We start from the raw sequence: 22,590 nt of genomic DNA, 5'->3' as shown, positions 1-22,590 counted from the left end.
CTGGCTGTGACAACATGTATAACTGCTGCTCCATAGGACAGACATTTGTTTTCTGACAATAAAGAAACATACAGCTAGAGAGCCAGGTATCCCTTGAGAAAGGTGTTCATACTCATCACCTTTTAGAAATCCCCCTCCAAGTTTCTGACAATCCATCTATCCCTAAACTAGAAACATTTGTGGGTTTAGAGCCTGCAGCGTGCCTGGCCTTACCTCTGACTACTCAGCTCCCTTGAAGAGGATCAGCCAGCCTACTCCTGAGCGTACTGCCAAATACCACACCCTGGGTCTGCATATCCAAAGGTACAGGAAGTGGTCTGTCCAATGCCTGGGTGATTGCATCATTCTAACAAGCTTCAATGTACAAAGTTTGAGTCACTCTCCGCTCTCCACATAGCTCTTCAACCCGAGTCTCCTTCCAGCCTAGCAGCAGGGCACAGGACTTCTGACACATCCCTCCACTCTTTTCAGACCAGTGCTAAATTTGGAAAGCAGCAGGTCATCTGGATAAAAACAACTTTGAGCACCACTATCAGTGACCGTCCATCACATACAAAAGCAAATGAATAGGTTGAAACAAACTCATAAAAAGTTTGAACTCTTTCTCTCCCTGGGAGAGACATAGGAGGTCTCATGGGGAGGTCTCAGGCTGCACAACGAACTAGTTAAGGAATTGGTTCCCCAAAATGATCCATACCAGAGTGACCTGTAAAGCTTATTAAAAAATACGGACCGGCCAGACACTGTGGCTCACGCCCGTAATTGTAGCACTTTGAGAGGCCCAGGTGGGCGGATCACTTGAGGTCAAGAGATCAAGACCAGCCTGGCCAACATGGCGAAACCCTGTCTCTAAAATACAAAACTAAAAACACAAAAATTAGCTGGGCATGGTGGCGCGCGCCTGTACTCCCAGCTACTCGGGAGGCTTAGGCAGGAGAATCGCTTGAACGTGGGAGGCAGAGGTTGCAGTGAGCCAAGATCACGCCACTGCACTCCAGTCTGGCTAAAGAGTGATACTCCGTCTCAAAAAAAAAAAAAAAGAAAAAAGGTGGATGACTGGCCAGGAGATTCTGGTGCAACAACTATGTGGTGTGGCCTCTTAATTTGATGAGGCAGGTTAGGGAGCCACTGGGTTAAAGCACTTTGGTTGGAACAGTGCTGAGTCAGCATATCAGCTCTAACGAAAGCCACAGGAATGACTAACTTACACTCTATGAGGAAGGAGGACAATCTGCAAAATTACATATATGTAATTTTATTAATAAATGTAAATTTATTAATATTAATTTATATATATATATATTTTAAAAATTATTTTGACAGAGTCTCGCTCTATCACCCAGGTCTGGTCTCAAACTCCTGGCCTCAACTGATCCATCTGCCTCAGCCTCCCAAAGTGCTGGGATTACAAGCATGTGCCACTGCTCCCAGCCTGCAAAATTATATTTTGAGGTAAGTTCTGATTGTGAATATTCCCTAAAACTAGTCGTTTGCCACCAAGTTCAAATGTAGGTGCTCATTCACGTCTGTGAATGATAATCACCTCTATATAGAGGACTCACAGCTCTACTTTCAGCCCTGACCCGTTTGTTGCCCCTAACTCACCTAAACCCAGCTACCCCTCCTAGCCTTTAATGCAAATCAACCCTTCAACCTCCCTTGAACACCGGCTTCCGTTCTCATTTCTGTTGATAGTCCCATCTCTCAAGGTCTCTCTGGATTTAAATCCTCTGTAATCTTGTACTCTTCAAGTTTCCTGCATTCCACATCTAAACACTATAAAATGATGACAATTTTTCTTTCCTAACAACTCACAAAGCATTGTGTTCCAAGCAATTTCCATTGATACTATCCTTATCCAGGTCCCCTTGGTTCCCTGCAATAGCCATTCATGGTCCCTAAACTCTCACTCCAATGGGACCTACAAGATTAACCTTCCCCAAATCCAACTTTGACCATGTATTTCCCCTGCTCAGAATCCTTTCACAATCCCTGTTACCCGCAATATAAGGGCCTAACACTATAATCTATCATTAAATGACAGATTTCGTACTTGATCCATCTCTTCTAGCAAAGCTGACCTACTCAAATTCCCCAAATGCCCCGCAACTTCCTGCTTCTTGGCTTACCTCGCTAGGCTCATGCCACTAGGAATGCCTCTCTCTTGCTAGGTATAAAAGCATGTACAGCCTTTAAGGCCTAAGTTCAAGTCCTACCATCTCCCTTTGAAGCACTTCCTGATGGCTGCCACCTAACAGCCACCCTCCCAGAACACACCCAGCACCCTGCAACATCTGAACCTGAACCTTTCCCCCTCCCCCTCTCCCTTCCCTCATTCCCTCTGCGTTCTACCTGTGACAAAGCTGAACTTGGTTCCTAGCACCCCACACAATCCTCTTGGCCCAGCCTGCTTTGCTCTCTGCCATTTCTGGAAGTTCCTGGGCACTTTTTGTCTGACCCCTTATTGACAGTCATTCATACCCTGGCTTCCTGGCAATGTCTCCCTGAAAGGAGCAAATCTCTTATACAGAAGCAGTGAAGGTTCATTACTAACATTTTAGAGACTAAATAGAAGCAAGAAGAAAAAACTTTAAAAAAACTCTTATTATTCCACTTCTCAACTCATTGAAACTTTCGTATGCGAACCCATCATCTCTTTTCATGCACTTTTTTTTTCTGCTTTTTTTTTTTTTTTGAGGCAGGATCTGGCTCTGTTGCCCAGGCTGGAGGGCAGTGGTGCAATCTCCACTCACTGCAACCTCTGCCTCCCAGGTTCAAGTGATTCTCCTGCCTCAGCCTCCAGAGTACCTGGGATTACAGGCTTGTGCCACCACACTGGGCTAATTTTTGTAGTTTTAGTAGAGAGATGAGGTTTCACCATGTTGGCCAGGCTGGTCTCCAACTCCTGAGCTCAAGTAATCCACCCACCTCAGCCTCCCAGAGTGCTGGGATTATAGGTGTGAGCCACTATGCCCGGCCTTACTAGTGTTTTTATTTAACTCTTCAACAGTTAAACTTATATTTGTCATTTAGCTGTTGAACCCTTTGACTCTTAAGGGAACATGCATATACTTACTTCTCTGTAACTCTCAAAGTGTTAGACATAGATCTGAACACACAGTAGGTGGCTCTGATGTTTAAAACATACATTCAAAAAATATTTTGGGGGTGTCAGTGAGTAAATGGTTCCAAGTACATTGCCCACAGTAATCTATGTGAAAACCTGCTATACATAGATGATTTCTTGAAAAGTGCCCCAAAATGTATATATAAAACATTCTAAATATACAAAAACATTCATAATATTAAGAATCCTATTGGTAATGTTTTCTTAACAGATGCTCATTCTTTAACTTGCTTTATTGATCTGATTTATAGCTAAAATGCACATCACCCTATATATAAATGTCACATGAATTCAGAGATGAAATATGGGGGAAGGGAAAAAGGATGAGAGGAAAAAGGAAGTTTGCCACTTCATTTTACTTAAATGTTTAATTTATTTGTATAGCAACAATTCGGTTTGAACCAAAATTTTAAAGTCTAATTATCTTACATAGAAGGAAATCCTGCTCCTTAACAGGGTGATACAACCTGAGATCATGAATGTGTTAATTCTTTTCAAGTTCCAAGAAAACTTTTGTATAACTCGGCTATTTTCACTCAGAATGCAAGACTATTCAAAGTATAGAATTTGTCATCTTTCAACGACAGCTGTTCTGCAGTTTAAGCAAACACCGTAAATGAAAAGAATGACTTTTGCCAATTGAACTGAAGATTATCTATCCAGAAAATAATGTAGAAAATCCAGGTGCGGTGGCTCACGCCTGTAATCCCAGCACTTTGAGAGATTGGGAGACGAGGATGGCTTGAGCCCGCCCATGAGTTCGAGGCCAAGCTGGGCAACATGGTGAGACCTCATCGCTACAAAATTAAAACAACAACGACAACAACTAAAAAAGTCCAATCTACCTCCCCAAAGAAGGCAAACTGGTTTTTTTTTTTAAAGACAGAGGCTCGCTCTGTCGCCTAGGCTGGAGTGCAGCAGCGCAGTCTCGGCTCACCGTAACCTCCGCCTTCCAGGTTCAAGTGATTCTCCTGCCTCAGCCTCCTGAGTAGCTGGGCCCACAGGCGCATGCCACCACACCGGCTAATTTTTTTTTATTTGTAGTAGAGACAGAGTTTCACCATGTTAGCCAGGATGGTCTCCATCTCCTGACCTCGTGATCCACCTGCCTCGGCCTCCCAAAGCGCTGGGATTACAGGCGTGAGCCACCGCGCCAGGCCAATAAGGCCAACTGTTATTATTATTCTCATTCTACTAGTGCGACAACTTCAGCAAGGTTTACCTAGTTACCAAAACAATAAAAATAAAATAAAATGAAATAGACTGGGGATAATTACATCTCCACAAAAGTTTTCACAACAAAATAACTTCTACTTTTATATATATATATATATATATTTTTTTTTTTTTTTTTTTTTTTTTTTTTGAGACGGAGTCTCGCTCTGTCGCCCAGGCTGGAGTGCAGTGGCGCGATCTCGGCTCACTGCAAGCTCCGCCTCCCGGGTTCATGCCATTCTCCTGCCTCAGCCTCCCGAGTAGCTGGGACTACAGGCGCCCACAACCGCGCCCGGCTAATTTTTTGTATTTTTAGTAGAGACGGGGTTTCACCGTGGTCTCGATCTCCTGACCTTGTGATCCGCCCGCCTCGGCCTCCCAAAGTGCTGGGATTACAGGCGTGAGCCACCGCGCCCGGCCAATATATATTTAGAATATAATTCAATTGACCAGTTTTTGTCTCCTAAGAATATACTATATACTCCTTAAAGTAAAATACATCTCAATGTATGTTTCTTTATTTTAGAGTGCCTTGGATACAGAAATTTAATTCCTAAGTCAGCTTTTCAGATAACCCTTAAGAGGACAACACACCCTTTTTTTTGCTTCTGGATAAAAAGTCCCAGCAGTTGCACATTGCTTCTGGGTTTGCAGCTTCACTGCTCTTTGGGCCTTGGGTCAGCAGCCCTGCCTACATCTTGTGACTAAGGTCCATTGGACAAAACCAGATGCAAAAAAATGGGACAAAACCCAGGTAGGGTGCTCAAGAAGAGTTTGGGCTATAAACTCACACAGCGAAATTTCCCTTTGCAGTCTCATCTTTTTTTTCTTGACTTCGCTTGTTTCACTAGCATTCAAACCCAAGCCCATCCCTTTTAAATCTCCATTCCTCCCTTCCCTCATCAGGTGCCTGGCGTGTGAGGTGCCCCTGTGCTCATGAGGGAACTGGGCTGCTCTCCTTCTTCTGCTTTGAGGAGGGTCGGTTTTTTTTTTCTTTTCCTTTTAATAAAGGCCTTTTCACTTTTGTTTCTCAGGCCTTCCTCAAATACAAAACTGTCACTGTACCCTGCTCCTTCCAACACTAGGATATCAACTTCAAACCTTTGTATGAACTAAGTGGTGAGTAGTAAAACTTCGGTAAATGTATGGCAGCCCGGGCATGCCTCTGGAAGACTCAACCCCTAACGCAAAAACGTTTAGTTCGTATTCTCTGAAATAGTAAAAAACAAACACAGAGCAAAACTCCACCTCCTCCCCAGCTTTCCTTTCACGTCTTGGTTCGGTAATAAGAAAAGTTAATCCACCCCCTAGTGCAACTGCAGCCTCCTTCTCGGCCAGGCTCACCTAGAACATTCACTGCATCATTGCATCCAAGCCAAACTCAGTTACTGAGGCAACTAAGTTTTCCTTCCCAAAGGGTCACAGGGAAACACATCCCTCGGGATCCCCTGGTAACCGTCCACCGATAATGCTGGGGAACCACAACAGCAAATGACTCGCTTTCCAAGGCTGGAGCTGGCCGCCTCGGTCGGCCACAGCCGGGGTGTGCGTTGGGGGTGTGCAGCATCCAGTTACATTCCTGACCCACTTTCGCGTCCCCTCCCTCCCCCTCCTCTTCCTCCTGCTCCCCGGCAAGCCGCGAGGGCGCCAGCACTCCGAGAAGCCACCCGCGAGCACTCCCTAGACCGCTGCCGGCTGGGTGCACCCGGCGTCGCGCACTACCGGGGGGACCCCGAGGGAGCCTGCCCCCACCCCCACCGCCGGCTTCCCTGCGCGCTCCCTCCTCGGTGGCGTGGACCCGCGGGCACCTGTTGGCGACCTCAGCCCCAAGCCGAGCCCCCCCCGCCCCCTCTCCACCCTCACGGCAAAGTCCCCTGTGGGAGGGAATGGGAACACTGCCCAGTTCCCGTTCTGCAAACCCCGCTTTGCTAGGAGGGCGCAGGGGCCGGCGGACAACGTCTGCACAGCTGTTCAACTTAGCAAAGTGCAAAAGCGCCGCAGCCAAGCGGCGACTGGGTGGAGGGGATACTAACCCCCCCATCACCCGCCTCCCCCGAGGCGGAGCGGGGAGATGGGGTGCGCCCGCCCCTAGCCCAAATCCTCTGGAAACCTGGGCTCCTCGCTCTCGCAGGGTGGGGATGCTGTGGAGTCCGGGCTGGGGCCGCAGGGGCGAGGGCAGGTAGCGAGCGGGTGGTGACGGGTGGGTGTGCGTTCCGGGTAGCCCGGTGCAGGAAGGGGGAGGGAAGCTGCCGTCGCAGCTGCAACTTCTGAGCGTGCAGAGCAACTCAGCAACTTTGCCTGCCCCGCGCGCCCCTCCCCCGCGCCACCGGACCGGGCCGGGGGCTGCGCGGCGCCTTCGGGGGCAGACTGGAGGTGCGGGCCAGTGGGGAGGGGACTGGGCTGGGGCTGCGGAAATGGCACAGCCTCTCGGGGGGCAGGAGTTGGGGGGCGCAGCCACCGGCCCCGGGGCTTGGAAAGTGCGCCCGGGCCCCCACCAGCCAGGCCCTCGACTGCCGCTGGGCTCAGCGCAAGGAAGAGGGCGGAAGGATGGCGGCGGAACCATGGAAACTGTGCTGGGTGGATAAATAAGGAGAGGGCCGCGCTAGGCCGTCCCGGGCTGCCAGCATCTCGGAGGGCGGATGCAGCGCCCGGGGGAACCACGGCCCAGCTCGCACAAATTGTTCTTCCCGAGCCGCCGCAGGGCTGCTGCCCTCCCGCCCGGCTCCGCGCCTCAGCCGCCCTCGGGGGGCGCCGCCTGGAGAGGCAGGCCCCAACCGGGAAGCAGGCCGCCGGCTAGGGCTACGAGGTGTGGGGCAGAGGAGAGTGTGAAGGTGACCCCGGGGTCATCAGCTGTTTGTTCCCGGTCCTAAGGACTGCGCAAAGCCCTGGCCGGTCTCGCTGGTCCCGAGAGCCTGGAAACCCCATGTGCGCGTCCCGGAAGGTGGATTCAGGTAGTTCAGACATTCAGAAGCTTCAGTGGGGCTAAACCCAGGAGTACAGGGAAAGACTGGGAACCTGGGACGACCTGGGATGGCACCCGATGTCCCCGAAGTCGTGCCCACACCTTTTCAGGGCGGCTGCCGGGAGTCTGATTGGCAACTGGGAAGCAGGATGTAAACCGGGAGGTTCTGGCCAGGCCCCTGCGCTCAACCGCACCCATTCCCTGCAAGCAAACTTAGCCTCCAACCTTCCTCCCAGAGCTCACACACCATCTGACTCACTGCCGAGTTACTGATGCTCTCTGGCCAAGCCTATTGCCTGTAAAGCTAGAGGTTGTTCAATGGTGGTATTTTAAAGTTGAGTCACTTTAGGGTGTGGGGATCTTCAGATGCAAAGGGGTTATTTCAAGTGAAAGTAAACTACCTGCACGAAGAAGCCTGGCAACCAGCTGAATGATTTAATTACATGCCATCTTAATTTAAAGAGATTTGCATGCTCATGAGGTCAGCTGGACAGTTACCTTGTGATGTGTACCTGGAAATTACTTTTTAACTGGATAAGGTCAATTAATTTCACACCACAAACGGGTGAACAGTATTTCTCTTTTTTGTTCAACATTTTTGGTTCTTTTACTTCTTTTTCTCTTTTCTCTAATCCCATGACATTATTTTCTCCTACTTCTTAATGAAAAAAAAAATCACCTTCTACCTTTTTCCTCTGAAATAATTATGAAAGTCTAGGCTAGAGCATAGTTTTCCAGAATATCATGCCAAAGAACTAAATCTTCAGTATGTCCTTAAGTTATATTTGAAAAAAGGGCTCCGAGGTCATATATCACAACACATTTATTCCCAGATACAAACAGTTTTGAATATTAACATCTCTCATGTCTTATATTTGGTGCTGTCTTAGCATTGGGTCATAGTTTAATTGGCAATAATTTTCTTTCTTAGTGGTCCATAAAATAAGGAAGTTTGAGAAATGCTGACTTAAGTTAAATCAAGTGTATTTGTTACACAAGAAAATAAATACAGCAGCGTAAGGCCTTTCAGAATCTTTGATGTGCTAAGGTGTTTGTGAATCACCACGAAGCGCTTATAGTATGAAAACTTTCCTAAGTATATTTGTTCAGTCACCGTTTTTGATTTTGGTTTTTGGTGAGGATTTTGCCTAGGGTTCGTATTCCTTTTGGGTGTTGCTGCTCTGCTCTTCTAGGAATTGTGGCAGATTTGAATAGGGTTGAGAGAAATGTTCACATTTCAAAATGATGTCATTAGGAATCATCAACTGATAAACCAAATTTAGTATAATTACCGAAAAGAGACAGACCGTTTGAGGAAACATTTAAAGGCAGAACTGTTCACATTTGGCTGTAATAGAAACTGAATCAGGACCATCTTTAGGGAATTGGTTCCAGGGAACATTTAGTAAGTCAGAAATTTCATGTATCTGATATATCTAATCCATGTTACACTACCTCCTGCATTATTTTAATTTGTAGGAGTTAATAAAAATATCTTATTTAAATTAGACTGGCACTAAGCTACTCCCCAGTTACTTACAAAAAGTCCCCCAAAACATTGTTATAGAAAAATAAGAAAGGCTGGTGAGCACATAAAAGTGTACTGTAGGCTGGGCGCGGTGGCTCACACCTATAATCCCAGCACTTTGGGAGGCCAAAGCGGGAGGATCACCTGAGGTAGGGAGTTCGAGACCAGCCTGACCAATATGGAGAACCCCATCTCTACTAAAAATACAAAAAATTAGCTGGGCGTGGTGGCGCATGCCTGTAATCCCAGCTACTTGGAGGGCTGAGGCAGGAGAATCGCTTGAACCTGGGAGGTGGAGGTTGCAGCGAGCCAAGATCCCACCATTGCACTCCAGCCTGGGCAATAAGAGCGAAACTCCATCTCAAAAAAAAAAAAAAAAAAAGTGTACTCTAATTAAAAAGAAAGAAAGAGCAAGAAGCAGGTACAATTTTCTAAAGACAAATAAAATGGAGATAGAAGGCCAGATGTGGTGGTTCACACATGTAACCCCAGCACTTTGGGAGGCCAAGGCAGGAGGATCTCTTGAGGACAGGATAAGACCAACCTGGGGCAACAATGTAAGAACCCATCTCTACAAAAAACTTAAAACAAAAAATTAGCTGAGCGTGTTTTCACGTGCCTGTGGTCCCAGCTACTCAGGAGACTGAGGTGGGAGGATTGCTTAAGCCCAGGAGTTTGAGGCTGCAGTGAGCTGTGATCACACCACTGCAGTCTAGTCTGAGTGACGGAGTGAGATCTTGTCTCTGGGAAAAAAAAAAAAAATTGAGCATAGGAAAGAAAAATCTATCTCACTGATCCCTTACTAAAGGTAAGAAGTAAAGCAGAGATTTTTATAAGCAAATAACATATCCTACTTAGAATGTTTAAGATACAAATATAAAATGTGAATTTATGTACATTGGCTCATTTCACGGTACAGTAATCCTGTAAGGTAGACGGAGCCACCATACTTACCCTCAGATTGCATACCCTCCCATTCATTTATGTAACAAGCACTTATTGAGAACTTACCAGGCTCCAGACAGGACCCCGGACTTTGTTGACAGAAAGACAAATATGAGAAAACCCGACTCTCTAGAAATTCAGTTTTGATAGGAGAGATGATATGTAAAATAAATAATTGTAATACAGTGTGACATGAAGGCTTAGAAAGGTTAATGACTTACCCAAGGGACCTAGAGTCAGGATTCAACTAGTCTTAAGATTTCATAAGACCCACTCTCTTCCACAATAGACATTCTCTCATTTTGGCAAATAACACCATGCAGATATAGCTTTTGACATAGACATAAAACCAAACATGTTGAATCTTAAAAGCCAGAAAGAAATTTAGAAATTACATAGGCTAACCCACTCATTTTACAGGCCTGGAAACTGAGACAAAGAAGAGAGATACGCTCAAGGTTATACAGTTATATAACAACCACATTAATATTAGAAGCAAGGCTTCCCCACCCCCAGCTCTGTGCACTTTAAGGCACTGCCCTACAGTAAGACACAGTGAGAAGAAGTCTTAATAGAGCCTGTTTCCACTGCTGCGCAGTGTTTGGGCCTATCTCAATAAAGGCCTAGAGTGATTGTTGAATCAGTGATAAAATGTCCCATGACTAAGCACTTATTTAAAGACATATTTCTCAGAGGAACTGTAAGGGGATTTCAGCTGTGTGAGTTCCTTAAAAAACAGCCACCATCCTCAGAAGTTGAAGATACAGTTGATTTTTAAAAGTAAACAAACATGGGATGTTTGGGGAAATTTGAATACTATATATTAAAGACTATTAAGGAATTATTGTTACTGGTTTGAGTATTAGTGAATTTGTGATCATACCATAGTTTTCAAAGAGTTCTCATGTCTTAGACATCCATCATGAAATATTTGCACCAAAATGATGTGATGTCTGGTATTAAAATAATACAGCTTTTTTTTTTTTGATGGGGGTAGAAAATGAAAAATATGAATGAAATAAGATGCCATCTGCTGAAAGTGTGTGGTAGGCATGTGAGAATTCATTATATTATTATGTCTACTTTTGTGTATCTTTAAGAATTTCTAAAATAAAAAGGCCTTCTTTTTTGTCTATATGAAAGAAAAATGCTTTCCCTTCATTTTAGTTATGCACAGAAAGGGATACGCTCTATTTATTTCAGCCAGCTAACATTCTTCCTATGGAATATTAAGTTAGTCCCAATGCCACATCATCATGGAATCTATAGTATCATTAAGGGCCTCTTTGTGGCTAAGAAGAGTTGGTGCATTTCTGTTTTTATTATAAGATTTATAGAGCTGGTTTATAATACTGTATTCTTAATTGTATGGGTAATATATTTAAAACACATGTGGTAGCTACAGTTCTGGTTCTATTTGGAATGACTTTGGATTTTTTTCCCTTTCTGTTCATATAAGGTGTATCTGCATCTGGAAACGATCAAAATCTCACAAAGACAACACAATGAATGTGGTTAATTTAAGGGATAGACACCACTGAGGTTATAAGCAAGATCACTATCATTCAATAAATATTTGATTGGCAAAACTTCTGGTTTTGTAGGGAGCTGGAAAACTGTAACGTGGGCGGGGTTTCTAAGCACATGGAAATGAAACTAATGGCAAGATGAGACTAACTTCACGTACTCAGATGCTTAGGGGAAAAATATTGTTATTTCACCTTGCTTAAATTACAGAAAAACACTTTAAGGATGTGTTGAGCATCCCTTCCTGCTTTCGCATCATATTTCTGCTCTAAGTCAGTGGTTCCCAGTTGGTGGCTAAATACTCCCTCAGGGACACCGAGTTACTGCAAAGGGTCGATGGTGCTTTATGTGCACCCAGCACTTCCTGCAAATGGAATAATAGTACTGGCATAAAAAGGCACTCTGTCCAAATGTATGTCTTTGTCATTAATTAATAAACCACAAATTCATTTAGAAGCATTTTTACATTTATACATTTTTACATTATTATTTTGTTATGTATCTTTTGTTTATGTATTTATTTTTTTGAAACAGAGCCTCCCTCTGTCACCCAGGCTGGAGCACAGTGGTGTGATCTCGGCTCACTGCAACCCCTGCCTCCTAGGTTCGAGTGATTCTTCTGCCTCAGCTTCCTGAGTTGCTGGGATTACAGGTGCATGCCATCACGCCCAGCTAATTTTTACATATCTTTTAAATTAATGAATACTAAAGTACAACTATTGTTTTATATATATGGTGGGGGTCAAAAAAGGAGATCCAACTCTGATGAGAGAGAAAATCAATTTAGTAAAGCAGACATCCTCTCTCTTTCTCTTTCTATCCTTATTTTATGTAACAACATAATTTTTTGATTGATTTTATGGGATATAATGGTGTTGGGGATAACTCTATGCTCTCATCACATTTGTTTTATCATTTGGCTATCAAAACTAGAAGCTCCAAACATCTCTTCTTTGCAACTTCTTTATTACCTAATCTACTCTGGTGCCCAAGCCAAGAAAAGATTTTACAATCCATGCACACTAGCAGACCTGAAATACTCAAGATATACGTCTCTGCTGGAACTTTTTACTGTCATGAAAACAAAATCGAGTGGTACTTGTCAGAAATACAAATGGTGTTCATAGTGACTCAGAAGGTTTTACTACAAAGTAAATTTTTACTCTGAATTTCTCTACTTGCCCTGTGTAATTTTCCCTTCAGCAGGGTATCGGTTTTTTTTTTTTTTTAGGGGTCTTTAGTCGTGGATTATTGCAGCAAGCAAACAAGCAGATGGCATCATTGCTGAGCAGGGTTCTAGTGCGAAGGATGATACACTGAGCTCCCAAATCATAATTGAAGGTGGGATTAGTTGGAAGAATCTTGTTTATTAATGAAATCCTCTTCATTTATTTTATTCCCCGATAATAATTTGCCACTTACTAAGCCCTTACTCTGCACCTGGCATTTTATGCTAATCTTCACAACAACCCTGAGAGACAAATCTTCTTCTTCCATATTTTACAGATGAGGAATCTGACACTTAACAAGGTTAAGTAATTTGAGGTCATGCATCCAGTGAGTGACAGAATTAGAATTAGAACCCAAGTCTGTGACTCCAAAGCCCTAACTAGCACAGATGGGGCTTCCTCACCAGCTCTTAGGACTAATGCTTTGAACCCCTGGTTATCTTTGCAGAGGCAAGAATTGCTGTAAACTGAGCCCGAATAAGGACAGCTGTCTCCTTAGCATCGTTAGTCACTTCTTCCTTCATCACTTCCCAGTGGATAGGAGGTTAGTAAGTGGCTTAACCGCTACCGAGATCATCCTCACACTCCATGCACAGATGGCACGGGGCTAGATGTGACTTAACCTAATTATTCTGCCCTTTCTGGCTTTTACTTCTAGAAGTAGTCATCAAAAAAAGGGAGACTTTGAAAGACTTACATAGGTCTCTCTACCTGAAAGAAGAGGAAATTATTTTCAAGGCAAATGAATTTCTAACTTTCCTGAAAGAAAGGGCGATTATTTATTTATGACTTGTCTGAGGAGCAGTCGATGAAGAGGCCATTGCACACAATAGCTATTAAGTCATACGTAACATGTGGACCCTGGAAGATTCCACTATTTGGCATGTATGGTGGCTAAAAAAGTGGAGAATCTTCTTGGTTTCTCTTCCCACCCAGCCTTTCTTAGGCACTTTGAAGAGAACTCACCTCTCACTTCCTGTGAGCCTTTTAGGACCCTGAGCCATATTATCATCAGCTAAAGTCTTTATTTATTTTTATTTCTTAGGACAGAGTCTCACTCTGTCGCCCAGGTTGGAGTGCAGTGGCACAATCTCAGCTCAGTGCAACCTCCGCCTCCCGGTACAAGTGATTCTCTGGCCTCAGCCTCCCAAGTAGCTGGGATTACAGGTGTCTGCCACCATGTCCGGCTAATTTTTGTATTTTTAGTAGAGACGGGGTTTCACCATGTTGGCCAGGGTTATCTTGAACTCCGGAGCTCGGGTGATCTCGGCCCACATCGGCCTCCCAAAGTGCTGGGATTACAAGCGTGAGCCACTATGCCTGACGAATAATGAAGTCTTTATGTGGCCATTTTCCTCAGTGTATTTTTTCCTCAGCATGTCTGCTTCGAGATGGATGAAGAAGCAGCCTCTCTAACCACCCCAGCTTTAAATCCAGTAGGATTGTCTGCCAGAAATAAACCCTTCTCTTTAGGAAGACAAAAGCCATGAGTTTCAGGCTGACAGCTTCTGAGATCTCCCCTACACTACGTAAATCGTCACCACTCGCTGGGTAGAGAAATAAAAGGAAGGCACTTAAAAAGGTTTTCAAAAAGTAGAAAAAGTTATTCAAAAAGTAGAAATGAGGTCTTGTTATGTTGCCCAGGCTGGTCTTGAACTCCTGGCCTCAAGTGATCCTCCTGCTTTGGCTTCCCAAAGTGCTGGGATTACAGGTATGAGCCACTGTGCCTGCCTGGAAGCCACTTATGTTTATTTGAGAGTTGGGAGGAAGGGACAGCTTTCTGGACCCAAGGAAGCAGTAAGGCAGCAGGGCAGGGAGCAGGTGCTACAGGCAGGTGGCCGGCACTGCTGCCGGCCTGGAGGATGAGGGACAGCAGGAAGACAGGCAGACTAAGAGACTGCATGCTTTGTGGAAATAGCTGAAAATAGAACGTGAGGTTAGGCCTTGAGAATTCGATTCCTGCTAATGGCAAAGAGAGAAGCCAAAGTCTTCCATACATAAGACCAAGGCAACAAACAGGGCCTTTGCACACCCTGGGTCTGGCCTGCCTGCCCAGGATGCCAGCTATCAGCCCTGACTCGTGGAAAGAGCTCAACTTTTTATTATTATTATTATTATTATTATTATTATTTTGAGATGGAGTCTCACGCTGTTGCCACACTGGAGTACAGTGGCGGGATCTCATTGCAACCTCTGCCTCCTGGGTTCAAGCGATTCTCCTGCCTCAGCCTCCCGAGTAGCTGGGACTACAGGTGCTAGCCACCACGCCAAGCTAATTTTTATAGTTTTAGTAGAGACGGGGTTTTGCCATATTGGCTAGGCTGGTCTCGAACTCCTGACCTCAGGTGATCCGCCCACCTTGGCCTCCCAAAGTGCTGGGATTACAGCACAGTGAGCCACTGTTCCCAGCAACTTTTTAATAATTTGTCTTCTTGCTGAATAACAAAGCTATCTAAGTAAAAGGATGTGCGTGTGTCTTTGTGTGTATGTGTTTTACCTACTTGGTTGATTTGGGTCACAGTTGCAGTTTATACTGTGCCTCTAAATTTTATTTGGAAGAAAAAGCAGTATTTCTTTACTTCTCTTTTCTTTTTCTTTCTCTGTCCTGCTTTTAGGCACGAAAGCGATATTTCATATCACAAATTCAGCTGCTGCTGCTGACAGTTTGCTCTGACTGTTTCTCACCAGACGAGGCAGGTTAAACTCTTGTCAGCCATATGTTGATTTGTTAACACTACCCATGTCCCAGGTAGCAGGCTCAGATGGGTCTCAAAATAGACCAGGCACACATGGCTGATAAGATCCCAGTGGGCAGAAGATAATGTTACACCATCTATGACATAACTTCTAGAATAATCACTGCCGCCCTTTGCTCCGGAGTCCAGCTCCAGCGTATGCAAAAGTGGAAAGTCCTCAAACAGTGGGGGGTTTAGTGTGTGTGTGCTTTCCTTGAAATTGGTTAAACTTCCACTCAGCTTTGGAAGCTTCTAACAGGCGGTGCACAGCCTTTTCTTCTCTTTCTTCTCCTTTTTTGCTTCAGTGGGATGGATGGCCAAACAAACTTTCTGGTGGCCGTTAAGAAGAAGAAAATTCTTTGCAGAAGCACGTGCCAGTGTTTTACAATGCACGGCACACATCGAGGCTTGCGGCGCACGCTGGGACACAATCGGATTCTGGAGCTCCAGGGACAAAGAGTGCGGCTAATTTGTGCAGCCGCTGCTTTAGAATGGTGAGCAGGGAGGACGCTCCTCTAAGGAGAGGGAGTCAGGGCATCAGCACAAATTGGTTTTCCAGGCGAAGGAAGGGGAAAGCCTCATCTTGGAAGAAATTTCAGTTTCTGTGGACCTGTGGACCTGATGTCAGGTTACCTCGCCCCTCCCCAGCAGGAGCCAAATGCCCGTGCCTTCTCTCCTGGAAAGTTGCCTTTCTAAGCTAGAGAATTGCTGCCACAAACTGATTCTGAGAGGAAGGGAATGTGCTCTTCATATTTGCAGAGAAAATCAGGAAGCGAGGAGTCGCAGCCCCGGCTTCCTGGTCGGGCTGCTGACTCACACTGTCATCCTTTAGGCGATTTCCTTCATTTCTCTGCACCTCAGTTTCTCAGTTAAATGAAGGATGAAAATGGAATTCCCCTAGAGGCATTGGGAATACCTCATTAATGTTTGCATTTCTTCTTGATAACTGGGATTAGAGATCTGATTACTGCAAAGCAGCATTACATGGAAGATTCCATCTTTATTGTCAACTCGAGGCCTATCTTTGAATGAATATCATTCAAGGTCTTTTGGTCACCTTTCCCACTATTCATTCCATGATGTCCCCTCCTCACTCCATCTATTCTTTTCCATGGTGACTTCAGGTGATGTCATTTGCATGAAGTTTTGTCTCTGAAAAGAGGAGGCTTTAATTTCTCTTGGTTCATTCCAGAACATGGTAGTCCATGGGTCACCCCAGGCTTGCCTGGTTGTGGGAGACGGGATTCAGAGGCCAGGAATGGGATCTCAGTCACAACCTCCATGCTCTTTTAAGGAATTTGGGTTGATTTTCTTTTTCCTCTTCAAAGTGTCGCCCTCTTTGTTTGGCTGGGGTGAATACATCACTTCCTCTTTGGGGGTCTGTGTTTTGTCTCCTGCTGGGTTTGAAATGTCATGTAATTTGTTGGGTTTTCACTGGATTATGTTTGGAGTTTGTTTGTTTTTTTTGCTGTTCCCAAATCATCACTGGTCACCAGAACCCTCTCTCTTCTACCTCCTGATTGATGAAGTGATAGAAATGTACACTCCTCAGCATTTACCAAGAGAGACACATTTATCTTGAACTGCTCTCTCTGTTCTGTTGCCTATGAAGGGAGTTCCCCTGCAAGGGCAAAAAAAAAAAAAAAAAAAAAAAAACACCCAACAAAACCCCACAGTGCTGTTATCTTTTCTTCCTGCTGAGCGGTCAGGCTGCTCTGTTGCTTTGCTCATTATCTGGTCAAACTTCATTTGAGGGCGATCTCCATGCTCCTCATCCAGAATATGGTGCAAGCCTCAGGTCCTTCTCTCTTCAGACTCACCAACCTTCCCTTGGCTCCTCATAGATGACATTTTCTGTTCCTAGAAGCAACATTTCTCTGCTATAATAAGTAAATTTGGGAGGATACACTTGGAATTTATTATGAACTCATCCCACAAGCATTATTGATGTAACATGCCAGGCACTATACTAGACATCGGGTGTGTGATAAGAATAATGAGGTCGGGTGCGGTGTCTCACACCTGTAATCTCAGCAATTTGGGAGGCCAAGATGGGAGGATGGCTTGAGGCCAGGAGTTCGAGACCAGCTTGGCCAACATTGCAAGACCTCGTCTTTACAAAAAATAAAAAATTAGCAAGACATGGCAGTGTGTACCTGTAGTCCCAGTTACTCGGGAGGCTTAGGTGGGAGGATCCCTTGAACCCAGGAGGTCGAGGCTGCAATGAGCTAAGTTTGCACCACTGCACTCCAGCCTGGGTGACAGAGAGACCCTGTCTCTAAAATAAAGTAGGCCAGGTGCAGTGGCTCACGCTTGTCATGCTAGCACTTTGGGAGGTTGGGGAGGGCAGATCATGAGGTCGAGAGATTGAGACCATCCTGGCCAACATGGCAAAACCCAGTGTCTACTAAAAATACAAAAATTAGCTGGCCATAGTGGAGCACGCCTGTAATCCCAGCTACTCCGGAGGCTAAGGCAAGAGAATCACTTGAACCTGGTAGGCGGAGGTTGCAGTGAAGCGAGATCACACCACTGCACTCCAGCCTGGCAACAGAGTGAGACTCCGTCTCAAAAAAAATAAAAATTAAAAAATAAAATAAAATAATGAGACTTATCCCCTCCTTCTAAAAGCAAGGCCGCAGGCAGAAAAGGGGTGGTGGAGGTGCAAGTCGTGATGGAGAGGGCTGAGAAAAACCTGCAGAGTCATAAGTTGCAAGGCAAAGGGAGGCCCTTTTGTAGTTCATAAGCATAATGATTGGGCTTTTGCACATATGCCAAACCTTGTTAAGATGTTGGCACTTTACCCGTAAGACATTAAAACACACACACACACGCACACACACACACCCAAAAACAATGCAAAGAGAAAGATTTCTGTTGGTGACTTGAATCTAGTAGTGATAATATTCCTTGCATAACTTTACTGTCTATTATAGCAAAAACATTCCCCTGAATTCTTACTGTGTGCCAAGCACTGTGCTCAGTAATCTTAATCCTTACTCAGCCCTTTGTGGTGAGTTCTGTATTCACCCTTATTTTACAGATGAAGGAATGGAGATTTGAGGAGGCTGAGTAATGAGTGCAGGGTGATTAGCTAATATCAAACTCAGGCATTGAGGCTATGCTGTCTGGAGAAAGAAATATATGCTAGGGACCTTCTGGACAGGGTTCTGCCTATACTTGTGACAGCACTGGAAATTCAGTCCTCTCCCCTGTGTTTCTCTGAAAAGAAATAATTTGTTTCCTGTGTTCTGGAAGGACATTGGGTGAAGTTGGTTGTGTTTTAAAGCATTTCCACTGAAGCTTCTTTTGGCTCCTGAGTCTTTAGCAGGAGGCTCCTGCTATATTTCACATGACCCTGTCTTGGTGAGCTCTCTGTTGGCCTTAGGGAAAACATAGGGCCATTTTGCTAATTCACTGAGGAGTATCTACTTAGTAAAAGAGATTTTTTGGGGGGCAATGCCAGTGGCTGAGTAGCTCTCCCTTCATCTGTTCGTAAAAAAAAAAAGAAGTTTGCTGGGCGCAGTGTCTCACGCCTGTAATCCTAGCATTTTGGTAGGCTGAGGCGGGCAGATCATGAGGTCTGGAGTTTGAGACCAGCCTGACCAACATAGTGAAACCCCGTCTCTATTAAAAGTACAAAAATTAGCCGGGCATGGTGGCGCGTACCTATAATCCCAGCTACTCAGGAAGCTGAGGCAGAAGAATCACTTGAACCTGGGAGGTGGAGATGGCAGTGAGCCGAGACTCGGCCACTGCACTCCAGCCTGGGCGACAGAGCTAGACTCCGTCTCAAAAAAAAAAAAAAAAAAAGCGAAAGAAAAGAAAAATAAATCTTTGTAATATATTTAAAATTATTAAGAACTCCGGCCTGACACGGTGGCTCATGCCTGTAATCCCAGCACTTTGGGAGTCTGGGGCGGGTGGATCACGAGTTCAGGAGATTTGAGACCATCCTGGCTAACATGGTGAAACCCCATCTCTACTAAAACTACAAAATATTAGCTGGGTGTGGTGGTGGGCGCTTGTAGTCCCGGCTACTCTGGAGGCTGAGGCAGGAGAAGGGCCGGAACCCGGGAGGTGGAGCTTGCAATGAGCCGAGATCGTGCCACTGCACTCCAGCCTGGGTGACAGAGTGAGACTCCACCTCAAAAAAAAAAAAAAAAAGAATAAAAACAAAAAACTCTTTGTTGACCTCAAAAGAGCATCACTGAAATTGACCTGCCTTCCACAGTCTTGGACAATGTCTTTGTTGCTACAGTTAAGGGGCACTTCACAGTTCTTATCTGACTTCTCAACATCATTTGCTGCTGTCATCTTTTGAATGAATCTATTCTCTTGGTTTCCTTCCTCTGTCTCTGAATGATGCTTTGCTCGTCTCTTCAGGGTTGGTGGTTTCCAAAGATATATTTATTCTCTCATCTCAACACACTCTCATCTTCAGAGATCTCATTCATTATCAGGGCTTCCACTGTCAGCTCTATGTGAATGGCTTCCAAATCTCTATCTTCAGACTGTATCTTTCTTCTTGGGTACACATGTATGCACAACAAGTTTGTTGCTTGAGTAACCTCAGACTCAAAAGGTCCAACACCTAACTTGTCCTCTTCACCCCAAGCCCTCTTGTGTTATCCCTGAGAAGGGCATCACTGGCCATCAACTGTCCAAAGCTGGGGGCTTTGGCATCATCCTCCATTCTTCCCATTCCCTCCCCCAACAACACCTAATCCTTCAACACGTTCCATTCCATAATTGCGCGTATCTCTTTATTTCTCTCCACCTCATCACTGCCACCTCAGTTCATGCCACTGTCATCTCTTCCCTGTGTGGAGTCTTGCTCCTGCCAATTCATGCAACTCGGATAATGTGTCTCCTTACCTTCTCAAAACTCTCCAAGGGTTGCTACTGCTCTTAGGATGAAATTTAAATGCTTTGATATGGCTCACAAGGCCCTGTATGACCTGGCATCAGCTTTTCCTCTATTCCCTCACTTAACGCTCGTAATTCTCCAACTTCACATACTACATCTTGCCTATGTGGTCTTCAGTACATGCTAATCCATCTGCCTGGATTGGTCTCCCCTCTCCTTGTATGCTTTCACTTGGCTAATTCCTGCTTATCTTTTGGATCTAAAGCTTTTAGATCATTTAGATATGACCTCCCAGACTGGGCTAGGTGGTTTTCATCTCTACCCCATCCTTAAACTCCCACCCACTGAGGCCTCTTTCTTCCTATTAGACCTTTTGTCTCTCAATATTAATTGGTTTTTGTCTGTATTGTCTAATAGACTGAGCTCTGTGAGGCCAGGGATAGAGCTATTCTATATACCATTATATTTATGGAGCCTTGCACACAGTAGGATAGAGGCCTATAAGAGTTATTTATGGCTGCATAACAAATGACCCTAAAACTTAGTGGCTTAATACAACAAGCATTTATTATGTCACAGTTTTTTGTGGGTCAGGAATTTGGGAACAACTTAGCTTTCTCATGAGGTTGCAGTCATCTGAAGGCTTGACTGGGGCTGAATGATCTTCCAAGATGGCCCACTCACATGGCTGTTGGCAGGAGGCCTTAGCTACTTACGACTATGTGGGCCTTTCCAAATGTCTGCTTGAGTGTCCTCATGACATGGCAGCTGAGTTCCCCCAGAAAGGGTGATCTAAGAGAAAGAGCAAAGAGGAGACCACTATGCCTAGTGTGCCCTAGACTCACTTGGATCATTATTTTGGCCATTTTGGCAACATTGAATTTGTTAGAAGAGACTAAATACAGCTCACACCTAAGAAGAGGGGAATTAGCCTCCACCTTTTGAAGAAGGACAGCATATCAAGGAATTTGTGGACATACTTTAAAACCACCACAGGACTTGTTGAATAAATGAGAATGTGTTGAATAAATGCACCAACGTAAGACACCCCCACCTCCCAATTCATTGATCCAGTCAGATATTTACTGAACACCTACTACTGTAAAAATTCCTCTGGATAGAAGAAGGCTGAACATTCCCCTAAGAAAGTAGGAAACAGAAAAGTAAAGGTGGAACTAGTGCTTCTTCTCTCAAACATGACGATAAGGACCAAAGGTCCAGCCGAGCATGGTGGCTCACACTTGTAATCCCAGCACTTTGCGAAGCCGAGGTAGGAGGATTGCTTGATCTCGGGAGTTCAATATCAGGAAACAGGAAGACCCCCTTCTCTACAAAATAAACATATATATATAAATTTTCCCGGCATGGTGGTGTGTACCTATAGTCCCAGCTACTTGGGAGGCTGAGGTGGGAGGATTGCTTGAGCCTGGGAGGTCAAGGCTGCAGTCAGCCATGATCATGCCGTTGTACTCCAGCCTGGGCGATAAAGCAAGACCACATCTCTAAAAATACTAATAATAAAAAAAGACCAAAGGATCACTCTGCCCCAGCAACACTGTCTTTTTTTGAGCCTACACCAAAATCTGAGGTTAAGCAACCCTGTCATTGCCACCCCAAGACTATCTCAATTCTTGGTCTGACCTCACCCATCTCCATTGCTTGTCTCTCTCCTGTTATCCCCAAGCTTTTAATAACAGCTCTTTCTTCTTGTTTTCTGCTATATATTTGGGAGTCATCTGCATGATTATTTGTCTCATATCTCCTCATAGCATCAGCTCTTGGAAGACAAAGCTGGGTGGTGTCATGTTTAGTACAGAGCTTTGCATCCATTAGTCACCACACAAATGTTAACAGACTGTGTAGGTGCACTGTATCATGCATATGAATGTGTGCACTCAGTAGCAGCTTTGGTTTGTACAGCATGGGGTCTGCAGCTGCTGTCATCACCTTGGGAGCTGGGGATGTACTCATGATCATTCTCACCCCACTCTCACTCCACAGGGCTAGGCTAAAGGGTCAGAACTTTAGCTTCACCTTTCAATAGCTTGCAACCTCTGACACAGCCCTTTCTGCTTTTTAAAACTCCTTTGCAAAGATTGCTTCATTTCCTTTACCAGCAGTCCCTAAGACTCAGGGAAGTCAGATGTGAGGCTTCTGGAAAACCAAAATGGAAGAGCTAGGAAATACCTGTAGAACATTGTTTGGTCGAACATGTTAAGATCTTCCTCTATGTTACTCAATGTGTTAGAACAAGCTAGTGGCAAGTAAAAGGAAGGTCTTGAGACCAAGCCAGGCTTCTGATTACCACATTCTGCAGGGAGGCAGCAGTGCTTACTAGTTAAAGAAATGAGCCCTGAAGTAAGACTGTATGGGTGTGTAACTTGGTTCTGCCACTTACTAGGCCTTTTTTTTTTTCTTTTTTTTTGAAGACAGAATCTTGCTCTGTCGCCCA

At 44.8% G+C, this 22,590-nt stretch overlaps 1 long non-coding RNA gene and 1 pseudogene across 1 annotated transcript in view; both read left to right on the top strand.

Moving 5' to 3' along the window:
- The first annotated feature begins 15,540 nt into the window (after nucleotides 1–15,540).
- LOC126952262 (uncharacterized) overlaps nucleotides 15,541–22,590 on the top strand; it is a 37,111-nt gene continuing 30,061 nt past the window's right edge. Inside the window, exon 1 of the long non-coding RNA XR_007724832.1 lies at nucleotides 15,541–15,762. This is a non-coding gene — a long non-coding RNA (uncharacterized LOC126952262). The remainder of the gene's footprint in view (nucleotides 15,763–22,590) is intronic.
- LOC126954113 (uncharacterized) lies at nucleotides 17,996–18,082 on the top strand (annotated as a pseudogene).

This window comes from Macaca thibetana, chromosome 4 (assembly GCF_024542745.1).
Source record: "Macaca thibetana thibetana isolate TM-01 chromosome 4, ASM2454274v1, whole genome shotgun sequence".
NCBI lineage: Eukaryota > Metazoa > Chordata > Mammalia > Primates > Cercopithecidae > Macaca > Macaca thibetana.
The sequence above is the reverse complement of the archived record's forward strand: the minus strand, read 5'-3'. Positions and strand labels throughout refer to the sequence as shown.